Source organism: Chrysochloris asiatica, unplaced genomic scaffold (assembly GCF_000296735.1).
Source record: "Chrysochloris asiatica unplaced genomic scaffold, ChrAsi1.0 scaffold00093, whole genome shotgun sequence".
NCBI classification, from domain to species: domain Eukaryota; kingdom Metazoa; phylum Chordata; class Mammalia; order Afrosoricida; family Chrysochloridae; genus Chrysochloris; species Chrysochloris asiatica.
The window spans coordinates 1,645,925-1,664,502 of record NW_006408611.1 but is presented as its reverse complement, the minus strand read 5'-3'; positions in this window follow the sequence as shown (position 1 = coordinate 1,664,502).

Genomic DNA, 18,578 nt, shown 5'->3' with positions numbered 1-18,578 from the left:
TCTCATTGTTTTGATTTGCAGTTCTCTGATGACTAATGATTGTGAACATTTCTTCATATGTTTGTTGGTTGCCCAAATCTCTTCCTTAGTAAAGTGTCTGCTCATATCCTCTGCCCATTTTCTTAGTTGGATTATCTCTTTTTCTTGTAGAGGTATTGTAGTTTCCTATAGATTTTAAAAAAAATTAGTCCCTTGTCTGATATGTCATTGCAACATATATTTTCCCATTCTGTAGGCTCCCTTTTTGCTCTTTTTGTGAAATCTTTTAATGCACATAAGTTTCTAAATTTTAGTATGTGCCAATCATGCATTTTGTTTTCCTTTTTTTTTTTACAATTTTTACAAAGTTTGGTAGTATGTGTGTGCCCTGTATTGTTGGTGCTGTTAGGTGCCATTGAGTCAGTACTGACTCATGGTGACCCTAAGCGAAGCAGAATGAAACACACTGCCTGGTCCTGGGATGACCTAACAATTGTTGCCATGGTTGAGTCCATTGATGCTGCCACTTTTTCAATCCATCTCGCTGGGGATCTTCCTCTTTTTCTGATCCTCAAACTTACCAATTATGATATCCCTCTTCAGTGACTGGTCCCTCCTGATGACATGTCCGAAGTATGAGAGATGAAATCTGGCTATCATAGACTCCAAAGAGCACTCTGGCTGTACTTGTTACATCACAAATCTGTTTGTTTTTTGGCAGCCCATGGTACTTTCAATATTCACCTCCAACACCATAACTCAAATGCATCAATTCTTCTGTAATCTTCCTTATTCACTATCCAACTTTCACATGCATGAAATACCATGGCTTAATTCAGGCATACCTTTGTCCTCAAGTTGACATACTTACTCTTCAACACTTTATAATAAAGTTCTTGTGCAGCAGATTTTCCCAATGTAATATGTCATTTGAGTTCTTGACTGCTATCTTGTATTAGAGTCCTTAAATTTGTCCATATGTTTTCATTGGTGTTCTCTATAATTCACATTTAAGTCTTTAATCCATGCTGAGTTGTTTTTTGTATATGGTGTGAGGTAAAGGTCTTGTTTCAACATCTTGCATGTTGATATCTAGTTCTGTCAGCACCATCAGTTGACTATAATATCTCCTCCTCATTCAATGCACTTTGGACCTTTGTCAAAGATCAGTTGGCTGTATGAGGATGAGTTAATTTCTGGATTCTCAAATTTGTTCCATCAGCCTACGTACTTTTCATTGAACCATTACCATGCTGTTTTTCCACTGTAGCAATGTAGTAAATTTTGAAATCAGAGAGTGAGAAGCTTCCTACTTTGTTCTTCTTAAGTAGTGCTTTGCTTATCCCGAGTCTCTCTTTGTTTTCCCATATAAAGTTTGTAATAGTTTTCTCCATCTCTTTAAAGAATGTTGGTGAAATCTGGATTGGGATTGTGTTATATGTGGATGCTTTGGGAAGTATTGTCATTTTCACAATGTTAAGTCTTCCTATCCAGGAGCATGGTATATCCTTCCATTTTGGTAAATCTCTTTTTTGTTTTTTTGCAGTAATGTTTTGTAGTTCTCTTTGTATAGGTCCTTTGTTTCTCTGGTTATATACATTCCTAAATATTTCATCCCTTGGGCAGTTATTGTAAATAGTATTGTTTTCCTGATTTCCTTTTCAGTGTTGTTATTATTTGTATATAGGAAACCAACTATTTTTTGTATGTTGATCTTGTACACTGCCACTTTGCAGAATCTTCCAATGAGTTCCACTAGTTTTTTTTGCTGAGTCATTTGGGGTTTTCTGTGTATAGGATCATATCATCTGCAAATAGAGTTTTGCTTCCTCTTTGCCAATTTGGATGCATTTAATTTCCCTATCTTGCTCTGTCTAAGACTTCCAACACAATAATTAATAGGAGTGATAACAAAGGACATCATTGTCTGGTTTCTTTTTGCAAAGGGAAGTCTTTCAGTTGCTCTGCATTGAGAGTGATGTTAGCTGTTGGTTTTGTATACATGCTTTTTATTATGTTGAGGAATTTCCCTTTAATTTCTACTTTGTGGAGTGTTTTAATCAGAAATGAAAATTGGATTTTATCAAATGCTTTTTCTGCTCCAATCAATATGATGACGTGGTTCTTTTCCTTTTTTGTTTTAATATGGTCTGTTACATTGGTTGTTTTTCTAATGTTGACACATCCTTTCATTCCTGATAGGAATCCTATTTGGTAATGAAGTATTATGTATTTGATATGTTCTTGAATTTTGTTGGCTAGGATATTGTTGAGAATTTTTGAATCTGTGTTCATGAGGGATGTTGTTGTTGTTGTTATTAAGTGTCGTCGAGTCGATTCTGACCCATAGTGACCCTGTATAGGGTTTCCAAGGAGCAGTTGGTGAGCTTGAACTGTGGACCTTGCAATTCAAACAGCTTTGCAGTCTGGTGCATTAACCCACAGCGCCACACCAGGATTGGTCTATAATTTTCTTTCATAGTGATGTCCTTCTCTGGTTTTGGTGTGAGGGTTATGTTTGCTTCATAGAATGTATTAGGAAGTTTTTCCATCCATTTCTATATTCTGGAATAGCTTGAGTAGAATTGGTGACAGTCCCTCCCTGAATGTTTGGTAAAACTTACCAGTGAAGCCATCTGGACCTGAATTTTTTGGGGTGATGGGGGTGACCAGTTAATGCCTTGGTCAATTTCTTCCTTTGTTATAGGTCTCTTCAAGTTTTCTACTTCACTTTGTCTAAGTTTAGGTAGATTGTGCTTTTCTAAAAATGTATCTATCACCTCTAGATTTTCAAATTTGTTGGATACACTTCTTCTAAATATTCTGTTATTTTCCTTTTTATTTCTTCTGGTTCTGTTGTGACATCGCCCATGTAGTTTCTTATACATACTATTTGTGTCTTCTCCCTCTTTTCTTTTGTTAGGTTTGCTAATCGTTTGTCAATTTTATTAATCCTTTTGAAGAACCAGCTTCTTGTCATGTTGATTCTTTCTATAGTGTTTCTGTTTTCTATCTCATTTATTTCTGCTCTAATCTTTGTTATTTCTTTTCTTCTGTTAACTGTAGATTTATTTTACTGGTCTGTTTCTAGTTTTTGGAAATATTGTGTTACTGTGTTGATTTTGGTTCCATCTTCTGTTTGGATGTGTGGATTTATTGCAATAAATTGTCCTCTCAACACTGCTTTTGCAGTGTCCCAAAGATTTTGTTATGTTATGGTTTTGTTTTCATTTGTTTCTTGGAACTTTATACATTCTCATTTGATTTTTTTCTACTACCCAGTAGCTTTTAAGCAGTGTGTTATTCAGTTCCATGTATTTTAATTTATTTCCTATGTCTTCCTATTGTTGATTTCTAATTTTATAGTAATGTGGTCTGAGAAGATGCTTTGTAGTATTTTGATGTTTGTAAATTTATCGATGCTTGTTTTATGGCCTAACACATTGTCTATTCTGGAGAATGTTCTATGTGCACTGGAAAACAATGTGTATTGTGCTGTTGTTGGGTTGAATGCTCTTATACATCTATGAGGTCAAAGTGGATGATTATGTTGTTTAGTTCCTCTGTGTCTTTGTTGAGTTTCTTTCTGGTTGTTCTATACTTTTTGAAAAGTGGTGTATTAAAATCTCCCACTATTATTGTAGATTTGTCTCTTTCTTCAAATCTATTAGCATTTACTTTATATATTTTGGAACTCTTTCGTTGGAAGTGTAGATATTTATTATGGTTATGTCATCTGGTTCAATTGACCTTTTAATCATGAGATAATGTCCTTTATTTCTTATAATGGTTTCTGCCCTAAAGTTTATTTTATCAGAAATTAGTATTGCCACTCCCACTTGGGTTTGATTGCAATTTGCTTGATGTATGTTTTCCCATCTTAAACTTTTAATCTGTTTTTGTGCTTTTGTGTAAGGTGTGTCTTTTGTAGGCAGCATATTGAAGGATCTTGTTTTCTTATACATTCTGCTATTCTCCGTTTCTTAACTGCTGCATTTAATCTGTTGACATTCAGTGTAATTATTTATAGATATTCATTAATTACTGTAATTATGGTTTTTTTTTTTGGTGTGTGTGTGTGTGTTTTGTGGTGCTGCTGGTTTCTTTATTCTGCATGACTTACTGTGCTGAGTTCATGTTTTTATGATTTTTTTTTTTTTCCTCGACAGTTTGTTCATAGCTTTAATGTTTCTATTTTCATGTTGTGAAGTGGTAATTTTCTTTGAGTTTATCATATATTCTATTAACTTTTTATTCCATTTGAAACAGTCTATTTTATCCTGTAATCTATCTGACCTCCTCACCACCTGGATCTCTGTTCCTATGTTTTTACCTTATTTCACATTGTAATTGTTTTGATCGTGGACTGACCTTCCAAATTGTCTGAATTCATTCTTAGAATTTTGCTCTGTTCTGGATCTGTATACTGAGTTCCGGGTGGTGCTGCATCCTGAAAAATGAAAATATAAACAAGAAGCTCAATGAATCACAGAAAGGATAGACCCTAAAAGAAAATTACAAAGACACATCATAATTAAACTTTCTGAAATCATAAAGAAGGAGATTTTGTTGTTGTCTGTTCTTGTTGGTTCTCTGGTTGTTGTCTGTTCTTGTTGGTTCTCAGTCCAAAGAACACTCTTTAAGATGTTTTGAAGCTCTGGATTAGCTTTTACAAAATCCCTTTGCTTCTGTTTATCCTGGAATGATTTTGTTGCACCATCGTATTTGATTGACAGCTTTGTTGGATAGATGATTCTTGGTTGGCAGTAATTTTCTTTCAGGGTTTTAGATATGTCTTCCCATTGCCTTCTTACCCACATGGTTTATGATTACAGATTAGAGATCACTTCTCTATTCTCTAGCTGCATTCAGGATTCTCTCCTTCTCTATGATTTTGGAAAGCTTAATTTTGATGTGTCTTTGAGATTTTCCTTTGGGGACTATCCTTCCTGTGGTTCATTAAGCTTCTTGCTTATATTTTTGTTTTTCAGGATATTAGTGAAATATTCTGATAGCAGCTCTTCAACTATCTCCTCTGTGGACTTGTGTGATTCTTCTTGTTCTGGATTGCCAATAATTCTTAAATTATCCCTCTTCATGTTTTCCCACACGAGTCTTTTTTCAGATTTTTTTAAATGGTTTTTTCTCCTTATTCTCTATCTTAGCAGTATTGAGAGATTTGTCTTCCAGCTCTCTGCTTCTGGATTCCATCTCTTCCATTTTAATCCTTTGCCTTTTAATGTATTGTCCATTTCTGATGTTATAATTCATCGCTTGCACCTCTTTTTGCAGGTTTTCAATTGTGTCCAATGCTGTATCTATTTTATTTGATTGTTCCTGTAGCACTTTTCTGACTTTTTCCTTATTTTTCTCAGCCCCCCTGTGGAGTGTTTGGATGCATCTCAATATCATTCTCCTGAATTCCTTCTTAGGCAGTTCCAAAGTTGCCCTTCTTCCAATGGGAAGTCTAGGTTTACCACTAGCTCATTTGTCTCAGTTACTGTATCTTGTTTCTGGACGTGTGCTAATATGGTCAGTTGTTTCTTGGGCATCTCCAATAATTAGGTGTTTTACCAATAATTATATGAATGTATGTTGATGTATTATTATGCTTTCTTATTGCCTCCAGGTAAATGTGATCAGGGGATGGGCTTCTCTTTTTACTTTTTATTACTTAACTCAGAGTAACTGTAGCAGGTGTTGGCTGTCTTTCTGATGTATAGCAGTTGGTGTTGGTTCTTGCCTGGATGGTGGAATTTTATAGGGTATGATTATAGCTTGACTATATAACTGCAATTACTGTCTCTTCTTAGGTAATGAAGGGAAAGAAAGAGTCCTTTGAAGGTAAAAGGGGGACCAAAAAAAAAAAAAAAAACAGGAAAAAACCCACAAAGAAACAAAAATAGTTTGCATACTATAATCTATAATCACAAAAAAGAAAAAAAAATCCTTAGCAAAATAGGAGTATGACTTTATTTCTCCACCCATAGCTTCTTGCCTTCAAGATCACCTGAGAAAATTCAAGATGTTGCTGTTACTCCTTATGACATAACCCAAGATTTAATTTTCAGCCTATGTTCTTTTTAGTCTATCTCTCTCACACTCCACAACCCCTGTTCTGACCTTTTTCCTAGTGATAAACAGATCAGGGCCATCTGTAGCCATTTTGGGACACCATTTGGTTTTAAGCAGTGTGTTCCTCCTTAGTGGTCTTGCTTAGCAGATCTGTGTGCATGTGTAGTAGAACCCTCCAGGATTAAAGGGGTCTCCACTCGCTCAGGCACCCCCTCTAGTCACTAGAATGGGAGTGCGCAGACAGCAAGAAACCAATGAACAGAAAAAAAAAAGTCCACAATTTTATCTCCAGAAGATCAGACAGACCTCTGTGGTGGGAGTGCTTCTCTGATACTTCACCTGCTCTGTCATGCACAAGATGGCTGCTCCAGGAGTGGCTGGCAGCCACAGATTAGAAAATATCACTTCTACTACAAATATAAAAATATTTCTGCTACAAATTTCACTGGCTATAAGCCTTCGAACTTTCCAAACATTCCTTTATATGTAGTTCCGAGTTCTGGGACCGTCCCTGAACCTGCTTCATCCAGTATTCTGTGTTATTGCTGGTGGAGGTCTACACTGGACTTTCCCCTATTCTGTTTAAGCCTGACCTCCTTCTAGATCTAGGTTTCTTAACAAAGAGTTTTCAAGACTCTGGTTACTTGGTTGATTCTAGGTTTGGGCCAAAAAATATAAAAATAGGTCTGGAGCATCCTGTAATGTCAGAAAATAAGGATGTGTTAAAAAAAAAAATAATAATAAATTATAGTGATAGTGGCATGTTAGATGTCAAAGGAGCCACCTGAAAGAGTTCCCAAAGACCAAATCTGGAAATATTATCACAAAAAATATGGAATTATATTGAATTATAACCGGAAGTATAAAATAATTATACATGTGTCTATACTAATATAAATAAATGATTGAGTAAATAGATAAATGGAGGAAACTAGACAAATATCTCATGCAGAATTATTCCAAATAATGTATGTTCATGAACAACGAAGAAGAGCATAATTCTGTTACCTATCCTTTAATTATGGGCTGTCTATGGTGACTTGTTTCTAGAAAGTATAGTGTGGGAGGAGGGGAGAGTAACTTCGCAGTGGAGAAAACATGACATATCAGTATTGATGTTAATCCCTATCACCTGGCTGTAATAGAGCCAAGTGATAGAGATTAACATCAATATTGATATGGCATGTTGAAACACATTTGATATGATATAATAAAATGATACTTCATTTCTGTGGCCTTCTTCCCCCAAACCCATAACCCTAATGAAATTATGTGGAAAAACTCAGACAAATCCCAATCTGACATTGTACAAGATATGGTTGACCCTTGTTATTCACAGATGCTATATTTGTTAATTAGTCTACTCACTAAAATGTATTTACAACTACAATAGCATTGTGATACTTTCATGGTTATTTGTCTAGGGTGAGTTGAGGAAGTACACGTTCCCAGGTGAGGTTGAAAAAGATAAAATTCTCCCTTCTTGTCTCAGCTCTAACAGCATAAGCGAATTTTCTTTTAATGGTCTATTTAGTGCCACATGTTTTGCATTTTTATGCCTTTTATTGGTGATTTCACTGTTTCCAATATCTCCAAGCATAGTGCTTATGTGCTATCCGCTGTTTCTAATTGTAAGAAGGTTGTGATATGCCTTACAGAGAAAATACATATGTTAGATAAACTTTATTCAGGCATGAGCTATAGTGTTACTGGTTCTGAGTTCAGTATCAGTGAATCAGCAAAATAATACATCCAGGAAAAGAAAGAGAAAAAATGTCAATCTGTACATAAAACGGAGTCCTGGTGTGGCGCTGTGCGTTAATGCGCCAGACTGCAAAGCCGTTTGAACTGCAAGGTCGGCGGTTCAAGCTTACCCGCTGCTCCTCAGAAACCCTATACGGGTCGCTATGGGTCTGACTTGACTCGACGGCACTTAACAACAACAACAACATACATAAAACTTCCAGAAAGTACTAACATCTATAGTGCATTATAAAGCTATGAAAAGTGGCTAAATTTGTGGTTTCTTGAGATGACAACCAATAAAGTAAGTGTAGTGGGCAGCATTTTGTGAGGCAGAAAGTCAAATGCATTTATATTCATGTTACTTAGGGCCATGAAAACATTAAACCCTTCATGGCTAGTGTCTTATTAAAAAGAAATACTGCATATAATTAATTACTTTAAAGAATTATATATTAAGTAAGATGTCTTTAAATAGAAACACACATAAAACAGAAATGCTGTGACTAGAGGCTCATGGGAACCTAACTCTGTATTTCCCCAATGATCAATGGCTCAGTATTCACTAATTTAGTGTTCATGGTGACTTTCTAGACCATAACCACTGTGACATAGTGCATAACACAAATTGACTACCTGGATAGTACTCCTCAACACTATCAAGGCCACAAAAAAATGGAAAGTCTAAGAAATATCACAGTCAAGAAGAGCTATGGAGACAAAACATATGGAGACAAAACATATCCTGGGTAAGATCTTGAAACAGAACAAGGACATTAGGTAAAATCTGAGGAGTCTGGATAAACTATAAAATTTGGTAAAGAAAAATTGTCAATATTAGTTCACTAATTGTAACTAAAGATCCATACTAATATAAGATGCTAATAATATTAGAAAATGTGAGTAAGATAAATGGCAACTTTGTTTTTTCTTTGCAAATTTTCTTTAAATCTAAATATGGTGGTGGTGATGGTGTGCCATGGAGTCGATTCCTACTCATAGTGACCCTGCATAGGGTTTACTAGGCTGTAAACCTTAACAGAGCAGAATGCCTCATCTATCTCCTGCAGAACGGTTGGCAGTTTTGAACTGCTGATGTTGAGGTTAGCAGCCTGACATGTAACTGCTTTGTTAATATATAATAAAAATTATATGCTAATAAGTTTAAAAAATAGTAGTTCAATTATTCAGGAGAGTTTGCATTAAGTATATGAGGATAAGGTAAAAAAAAGTATTGCTGCTAGAATCTACCTCATACATGAACAAGTTTATTTCAAACTATGTTTAAAAATGTCTCTGCCATCAGTGGATGGATGAGATAAGTTCTCTCAGAAATTTGCATAGAATGTGAAGACCCTAAATTGGAAATGTCTTTATTTTCTAGATAATTATGTTCCCAAGCTTATGAATATCCAGGTGTATGGATATTGTCCTATCACAGACAGCATTGTATTTCAAGATAGATCTTTAAATGTTCTTTTTGATGGTGAATTCAATGCCATTCTTCAGTTTGTTGTTCCTGGCATAGTAAACCTTGACTTTCTGATTCAAAATGGCAAATACCAATCCATTTCAGTTCACCAGTGCCCAGGATATTGATACATATATGTTCAATTTTGCTTTTGATGACTTCCAATTTTCCTAGATTCATATTTTGTACATTCTACATTCCAATTATTAATGGCTGTTTGCACCTGTTTCTTCTTACTTTGAGTTGTGCCTTATCAGTAAACGAATGTCTCTTATCAGCAAAGCTTTGTTCCATTCACATTATTAAGGTCAACTTTACTTTGAGGAGGCAGTACTTCCCCAATCGTATTTCAAGTACCTTCCAAGCTAAGGATTCACCTTTCATCACTTTACAGACACTGTTCCACTGTCATTCATCAGGTTTTCAGTGGCTAAGCATTCAGAAATATTCTGTGTCTCCTTCTTCCTAGTCTGTCTTTTTTTAGAAACTCTGCTGAAACCTGTCCACCATGATGACCCTGCTGTTTCTTTAAATATTGGTGACACAGTTTTCAGCATCATAGCAACACATGAGCTACCACGGTATAGCAAACTAACAGACCAATGGCAATTAGAAATAGTTAAGTCCACTAAAAGAATTGCAAAAGAAGAAAAGTTTCCTTCCTCTCCTCCCCCACTTCCTATTTTTACATTTCTTGTTATTGTTGTTAAGTGCCATTGAGTCCATTCTGACTCATAGTGACCCTGTATTGGGTTTCTAAGCCTGTACATCTTTATGGGAGCATAAAGCCTCAACTTTCTCACGTGGTGAAACTGGTAGATTCAAACTACTAAGTGTGTGGTTGGCATTCCAACTCATTATGTACTATCCTTTCAGACAATAATATTGCCTTGAGAAGTGGGGGTATTCTATTTCTGTTGGCTCTATGTTGTTAATTTCGGAACCTTCAAGTCAGTTATGACTCATAGCTACCCTTTGCATAACAGAACAAAACATCATTCCGTCCTGTGCCATCCTCACAATAATGGTGATACTTGAGCTCATTGTTCATGCTACTGTGCTAATCCATCTCAATGTGGGTCTACCCTTTGTGCCATTGACCCTCCACCTTACCAAATTTTGTATTGTCCTCCAGGGACAGATCGCTGTTGAAAATATGTCCTAAGTGTGAGAGAACAAATTTTGCCATGCCTGTTTCTAAGTAGAATTCTGAGTGTATTTCTGACACAGATTTATTTTTTTCTACTGGAAGTCAATGATACTTTTAATATTCTTCTCTAACAACATAATTCAAATGTATCAATTCTTCTTCAGTCTTACTTATTCATTATCCAATTTTAACATGTATATGAAGCTACTGAAAACAACAATGCATGGATTAAGAGCACTTTAGTCCTCAAACTGACATCGTTGTTTTTGCACCCTTCATTTTCTGATGGGCCACAACTCAAAATGAGGAGAAACAGCTGTAATAATACATGAATAATCAGACATGGAATGTATAAAGTATGAATCTAAGAAAACTGGAAGTTGTTGAAAGTAAAATGGAATGCATTAACATCAATATCCTAGGCATTACTGAGCTGAAATGGACTGACATGTGCCATTTTGAATCTTACAATCACATTATTTATTCCCATAATGACAAATTGAAGAGGAATGGCATCACATTCATTACCAAAAAGAACAATTCAATATCTATCTTGAAGTACAGCACTGTCTGTGATAGGATAATATACATATACCTTCAAGGAAGATCAGCTAGTATAACCATTGTTTAGATTTACTCACCAACCAGTAAAGCTAGTGATGATGAAGTTGGAGAATTCTGTCAAGTTCTTCAGTCTGAAATTGATCAAACATGCAATAAAGATGTGCTGATAATTACTGGTGATTAAAATGTTAAGACTGGAAACAAAGAGGAAGGATCAGTTATTGAAAAATATGGCCTTAGTGATAGAAATGAGGCTGGAGATAGCATGATAGAATTTTGCAAAACCAATAACTTCTTCCTTGCAAATACCTTTTTTAAGCAACATAAAAGATGACTATACAAATGGACCTCCTCACATGGACTACACAGAAATCAAATTGACTACATCTGAGGAAAGGGACAGTGGAAAAGCCCCTTATTAGACAAAGCATGACCAGGGGCAGAGTGTAAACAGACCATGTTCAAGTTCAGGCTGAAGTAGAAAAAAATTAAAACTAGTCCATGAGAGTTAAAATATGACCTTTAACCTATCCCACCTGTATTTATTGATCATATCAAGAACATATTTGATAAATTAGGCACACATGACTGAAGACCAGAAGAGTGTGGGATGACATCAAGAACATCATAGAGAAGGAAAATAAAAGGTCATTAAGAATACAAGAAAGAAGGAAATTACCAAAACAGATATTAGAGGAGACACTGAAACTTGCTCTCTAGTGTGTTGTTGTTAAGTGCCATTGAGTTAAGACCCATAGAGACCCTGTTTCCAAGGAGCATCTGGTTAGCTTGAACTACCAACCTTGCAGTTCAAATGGCTTTACAGTCTGGTGCATTAACCCACAGCACCACACCAGGACTCCAGTGTAGCGATGTTTAAATGAAGTATGAAATGAGGAGGTAAAAGAGCTGAATAGGCCATTTCAAAGGGCAGCTCAAGAATTAAAGGCAAATATTATAATGACAGCACTAAGATCTGGAGCTAGAAAATCAAAATGGAAGAACATGCTCAGCATTTCTGAAGCTGATAGAACTGAGGAAAAATTCAAGCCATGACTTTCAATACTGAAGGCTTCTATGGGAAAAATGTTATATGTTGCAAAAAAGCATCAAAAGATGATGGAAGAAATACACAGAGTCACTGTACCATAAAGAAATGGTTGATGTTCAAGCGTTTCAAGAGGTAACAGATAAGATGTGGTCAAGAGAAGTAAGAAGTCCAACGTGCACTGAAGGAATTAGCAAAGAACAAAGCTCTAGGAATTGATGACATACAAACTTAAATATTTGAACAAACTAATATGGCACTGGAGACACTCACTCATCTATGCCAAGAATTTTGGAAGACAGTTACCTGGCCAACTGATTGGAAGGGATCTATATATGGGCCCATTCCAAAGACAGGTGACCAAATGATTATGGAAATCAACAGACAATATCATTGATATCTACTGGAAGTAAAATTTAAAAATAATTTTAAAAGGCTGCAAAACTACATTGACAAAGAACTGCCAAGGATTTAATCCATATTGGGATGAGGATGTGGAATGAGGGATATCATGGCTGACATCAGATGAATCTTGGCTGAAAGGACAGAATACCAGAAAGATGTTAGCCTGTACTTTATTGACTATACAAAGGTTTTCAATTGTGTGGATCATAACAAGCTATGGACAATATTGCAGAGAATGAGTATTCTGGAACACTTAATTGTGCTCATTAAGACCAAGAAGCAGTTGTTAGAACAGAACAAGGGAACACTGAGTGTGCCAGAGTTGTATTCTTTCACCATAATCTGTATGTTGAACAAATAATTCAAAAAGCTGGATTGTATAAAGTAGAAGGTGACATCAGGATTGGAGAAGACTTATTAACAATCTGCATTATGCAGATGATACAATGTTGCTTGTTGAAGGTAAAGATGACTTAAAATACTTACTATGACGATCAAAGACCACAGCCTTTGCTATGGGTTGCACCTCAGTGTAATGAAAACAAAATTCCTCACCACAGGACAAATAAACAACATCCATATAAATGGGGAAAAGGTTGAAGTTGTGAAAGACTTCATTTTCCTCATATAAATCAATAACATCCTTGGAAGCAGCAGCCAAGACATTATAGGACTTATTGAATTGGCCAAATCTGTTACACAAGACCTGTTTAAAGGTTTCAAGAGCAAAGATAGCTGTTTGTGGACAAAGGTGTGCCTGACCCAAGCCATGGTATATTCAATAGCCTCTGGTAGCATAGTGGCTATGAATTGGTTTATTAACCTTAAGGTCAGCAGTTCAAAACTGCCAGCTGTTCCATGGGAGAAAGATGAGGCTTTCTGCTCCGGTAAAGAGTTACAGCCTCGGAAACCCTGTACAGGGTCGCTTTGAGTCAGAACTGACTCCATGACACATAACAACAACAACTACATAAGCATGTGAAAATTGCCAATGAATGAAAAAAACTACAGAAAAATTTACACATATGAGTTATGATGTTGTAGGAGAATATTCAAAGTACCATGGGCTGCCAAAAAGAACAGACAAAATCTGTGTTGGAAGAAGTACAGCTAGAATGCTCCTTAGAAGCCAGGATGGACAGATTTCATCTCTCATACTTCAAACATTTTATCAAGAGGGACCAACCAATTCTTGGAGTAGGACATTATTAAAATGGAAGGTTGAGAAAATGAAGAAGTCCCCAACAAGATGGACTGGCACAATGGCAGCATCAATGGGCTCAAATGTAACAATGATTGTGAGGTTGGCACAGGACCTGGAAGTGTTTCCTTCTGTTGTACATAAGGTCGCTGTGAATTGGTAGTTACTCTATGGGGCATAACAACAACAACAAACTAAGGGTCTAATTTTTCGGCACTATATCTGGTAATATGGTGCTATTTATAATGTATTAATAGTCCATAATCTTGTGTTATCTGACAGTATTCTACTTCTATTTGTTAGATTTTCAGTTTCTAAACATTCAGAAGCAGTCTGCCTCCTTCCTTGTTGACCTTGTTTTTGTTAAGTGCCGTTGAGTCAGTCCAGACTCATTATGACCCTGTATAAAAGTTTCAGAGGACCATCTGTTGAGTTTTCAGTGCCAAACTTGCAGTCCAAATGACCTTGCAGTATGGATCTTATCTTACAGCACCACACAAGGAAGAACTATTCTTTCCTCTTCTGGCTTAATATGGAAGCTCAGCTGAAACCTGTTCACCATGGGTGACCCTTCTGGGATTTAAAATACTGGTGGTATAACTTCCAGCATCACAGCACCATGCAAGCCTCCACAGTATGGCCAAATTATAGACTAGTGCTAACTATTGATTATAATATGTTTAAATGCTTTTGTAGTTTTTAATTTTTGTTGTCATTTCAACAATTTTAACCTGTGCAATTTAGTGACAGTAATGACTTTCTTCACAATATTTTATCATGATTACTATCCATTTCCAAATCTTCTGTCAGTGTTAAGGCATTCTCAGTAACCCCTAAAGAATGATTCTCTCTTTCCCCTTTTGAGAGTTATGGTGGTTGAAAGATTAGGCATGTGGGATAAATTAGATAATCTGAGTTTGGATTCTATTCTGATACAATTTTACTGCAAAAATTGCATTCATCTCTGAGCCTCAGATTCCTTATAAAGGCATCTGCCATATGGAATTATTTTGATGTTATGATATATATATAATGTGCTCAAGTAATGTATGGTACATAGTAAGCCCTCAACAAACAGTGACTGCTCTTAAAATGGGAAAATGAACCTTGTAATGAAAAACATGGGTTCTGAATATATCCTAGGTTTGAGCCCTAGTTCCACTCTTTCCCCACAGTACATCCTTGGACTCATTTCTAATGCTTTGTGTGTCAACTTCAGATAGTACTAACAATAGTTACTCCCTTATTGGGTTATGGTGAGTGAGATGAATTAGTAAATGTGAAAAATTTAGAAAACTTTCTCACCCTTGGAAAAATATTCATTTATGCTAATTATGTTTATGATAGAGGTACCGGCATGAAAGGGCATCAGGCTATATAGCTAACTGACATTGTTAGAGTTGAAAATAATTTCATTTTGAAATCTGTGGATTCAAAGCTGGGTATACAGTGGTTAATAAGAAAAGTGAGTTTTTTCTCCTCTTTCATTCCAGAAATTATCTGCATATCTATGATATAGATTTATTTTAAAAGTTTTCCTTGACATACTCCTAATATTACTTTAGCCTTCCTTTCTTTCTTCTGCAGAATTTAAGATTTCTTCCATTTAAAGAGTGCTATGACATTCTACCTCCTTATTGACTGTAGCTTTTTAAACTGACAAGGTCTTCAGAAGGGAAACTTGATTGCTGGAAGTAGTGTCTGCCTCCTAAACCTATTGCTGTGAGGTCAATTCTGACACAATAAAACTCCTTTATATGGTTTCCAAGACTAATACTTACAGAAGTAAACTGCTACATCTTTATTTTGTGGATTGACTGTTAAGTTGAAATCATCCATCTTTCAATTAGCAGCTGAGCACTTAACCATTGAGCCACCAAGTCTGCACTAATTGTTGTGTGCTGTCAAGTCAGTTATGACCCTTAGGGATCCTGGGTAAGGTTTCAGTGGAGCAGCTGGGATTTGAACCACCAACCTTGTGGTTAGCAGTCCACTGATTACCCAACAGGGTCACAACAAGACATCTGACTGCCTCTTAGTTAGGCCTAAATGTCCAGGAAAGGATGCTGGATTATTTTGTAAAATGTTCACAAAATGACTTTAGTGATTTGGCTTTTACAAAAAAAATTTTACATCATATTTGAAAACATTTCACTAACAAAAATAGATTTCTGAAAATGTTCAATTTGTCAGAGCAATTCATTTTATATAAACATTTCTCAAGCTAGAGTTGACCGTGATGATGTGACTGGAGTAAAGCCCATGGAGTAAAGCCCGTGGGATTTTCATTTGCTGATGTGGCACAATTCAAAACTAAGAGAAACAGCTATAATATCCATTAAGAATCAGAACATGGACTGTATGAAGCATGAATCTAGGAAAATTAGAAACTGTCAAAATGAAATGAAACACATAAATATCAATAATTTAGGCACTCCTGAGCTGAAATGGACTAGTATTGGCCATTTTGAATATGACAACCACATGATTTACTATGCCACGTATGACAAACTGAAGAGGAATAGTGTTGCATTCATTGTCAAAAATAATATATCCAGATCAGTCGAGGTACAATGATGTCTGTGATAGGCTAATATATATGTGCCTAAAGGGAAGACCAGTTAATACCACTATTATTCAAATTTACACACCAACCACTAAAGCCAGTAAGGATGAAATAGAAGAATTCTACAAAGTTCTTCAATATGAAATTGATCAAACATACAATCAAGATGTATTGATCATTATAGGTGATTGGAATGCAAAGGGTAGGAACAAGGAAGAAGGATCAGTAGCTGGAAAATATGGCTTTGGTGATAGAAATGATGATGAAGATTGCATGATAGAATTCTGCAAAATCAATAATGTATTCATTTCAAATACCTTCTTTAGGCAGCATAAGAGATGACTATACACAGGCCTTGCCAGAAGGAATACATAGAAATCAAATTGACTACAACTGTGGAAAGAAAAGATGGAAAAGTTCCATATCATCATTCAAAACAAGGCCAGGGGCAGATTGTGGAACACACAATCTATTGCTCATATGCAAACTCAAACTGAAGCTGAAGAAAATGAAAACAAGTTCACAAGAGCCAAAATATGACCTTGAATGTATCCTATCTGAATTTAGAGATCATCTGAAGAACAGATTTGATACACTAAACACTAAAGACCGAAGACCAGAGCGTTGTTGGATGACATCAAGAACATCATACAGGAGGTGGGGCTTGATGGTGGCTAGAGTGGAGATGCAGTGAGGTTCACCATCAGCAATACCACAGAATAAGAGGCAAAGCAGATTCAGGAGAGAGCTCCAAAATTTGGAACCACATAGGTAGGAATATTTTTAAAGTTTGAAGGCTTATAGATAGTGGAACTTGTAGCAAAAGTAAGAAATTGTGTACTTTTGAATGTGCTGGGTTCAGCGGCCCAGAGCTGACAACATGGGTGAGACTAAATGGCAAAACCAAGGAGGGGAGCAGACACATCACAAAAAAATGCCATGGGAACCTTGGAGCAAAGGTGGACAATACACATTGTCGGTTTTGCTTTGTTCTGATTTTCTTTCTTTCTTTCTTTCTTTCTTTCTTTCTTTCTTTCTTTCTTTCTTTTTTTATATCTGTCCATTGGCCCCCCACTCTTTGCACACCTCCATTGTGTTGACTAGAGGGTGTGCTTGAGTGAGTGGACACCCTCCACCCTCACCATTGGTGGGTTCTTCTGCCATGAATGAGCACAGATACTCTCAGCCTAAGAGATGGCACTGAACTGTTTTTGTTTTTGTTTTAATACAGAAAAGTCCAGAAAATAAGTGGTGTGGAGAGGGAAGGAGAGTTTAAAAACAAAACGAACAAAAAATTAATTTGAATCCTGAGGTACAGTATAAAAATGAACAGTGGCATCTTGAAATCTTTCAGGCAACTTTGAAGGCAAGAAGCTGAAAGAGGACATTAAAGTCATACTTATATTATGCTACAGAATTTTTTTGTTCTTCTCTTCCTCTACTCCCTTTTCTTTGGATATAGACTACAATATTAAGTCTAGTTTGGTTGTTGTTGTTGTTTTGTTTTGCTTTGCTTTTGCTGTTTTATGTGCTCCCTTTTATATTTGGGGAACCATTTTTCTCCCTATATTACTGAAGAAGAGACAGCAACAGCTGCCATGTAGTCAAGCTACAATCATACTCTATAAAACACCAAAATCTAGGCAAGACCCAATACCTACAGCCATATATCAGGGAGGCAGACAACACCTGTGAAAGTTACTCTGAGTTAAGCAATAAGAAGAGGGAAAGGGGAAGCCCACATCCTGATCACTTCTACCTGGAAGCAATCAGACAGCATAAAAAGTAACAAAACACATATTCATTTAAGTATTAAGGCCATAGATAAACACTAAACATGTCCAAGAAGCAAAAGCAGATGACCACATCAGCACATGTCCAGAAACAAGATAAAGTGCCTGAGACAAATGACCTAGAGGTAGACCTAAACTACATCTGGAGGGAGGGCAATCCTTGAAAATGCCTGAGAAGGAATTCAGAAAAATTATTATCAAATGTTTCAAAACACTTAACAATGGAGGTGAGAAAAATAAGGAAGAAGCTAAGAAAGTGCTACAGAAACAATCAAATAAGATAGATACAGCATTGGAAACAATTCAAAACATACAGAAAGAGGTCCAACAATCAATAATAGAATATCAGATATGGGCAATACACTGAAAAGGCAAAAGAGTAAAATAGAAGAGATGGAAAGCAGAACCAGTAAGCTGGAAGACAAATTTCTCAATACCACTAAGATAGAAGAGCAATCAGATAAAAGGACAAAAAGAAAAAAAAAAATCTGAAGGTCTAAGATTCATGGTGGATAACATGAAGAGGAAAAAACTTAAGAATTATTGGTATTCCAGAACAAGAAGAATCACACAAGTCCACAGA